The sequence below is a fragment of the Octopus bimaculoides genome, chromosome 16 (genome assembly GCF_001194135.2).
Source record: "Octopus bimaculoides isolate UCB-OBI-ISO-001 chromosome 16, ASM119413v2, whole genome shotgun sequence".
Classification (NCBI taxonomy): domain Eukaryota; kingdom Metazoa; phylum Mollusca; class Cephalopoda; order Octopoda; family Octopodidae; genus Octopus; species Octopus bimaculoides.
In genome coordinates, this window is record NC_068996.1 from 33,093,063 (window position 1) to 33,093,804 (window position 742).

Sequence of the window (742 nt, forward strand, 5' to 3'; positions counted from 1 at the left end):
CCTTTATATAGTTTTGTTGTGGGTTTTTTTTTTTTTTTGTTTCTCACTTCAGTCTTTAGTCATCGTTTTCTGCGGTGTGGTGGTAGGTGTTATTGTTCCATTCATGTTTTCTGTTGAGGCTCGGTCTGTCTATTGCTATGTGTGTAGCCTCTGTGATCTGTCTAAATATCATGTCAGTTCTATGTGTTGATAATACTTCGATCTCTGTGCTCTTGACTGAGTCTTTATGTTCTGCTTGAGCATGTTGGTAAAGCACTGACAAGCCTTTCTCTTCTTTGACCTCTCGCCAATGTTCCCCTGTACGCTCTCCAATGTAAGTAGTTGTCATTCTTCTGCACCATCCCTCAGTACATCATAAGCTATACACTATATTCCTAACCTTACAGTTAACTTTGTGGTTGCATCCTACATATAATACAATCGTTCTCCATACGTGGGGATCTTTCGAAGGGATAAGTTCTACAGATCAGGGATTTTATAGGGGCACCAGGCCTTTCTTCTACTTTAATCCATAGATTAGCCTTATCTAACACTTTTCCAAAAAGGTATGCTAGTTTACTGCCATCAACAAACATGACACTCTGGTATTTTTTGTTGTCATAGCATGAGTTGACCTTATCTATCTTTTTTCTGGTCCTTTCTGTGCTGTTCCAGAACAGTGGGTATATCCCCTTTGCATCACTCTCTATGCTGGCTTTGTACTTAGCCCTGGCTCCTTTGTATACTCTAATCCTGCCCCTTT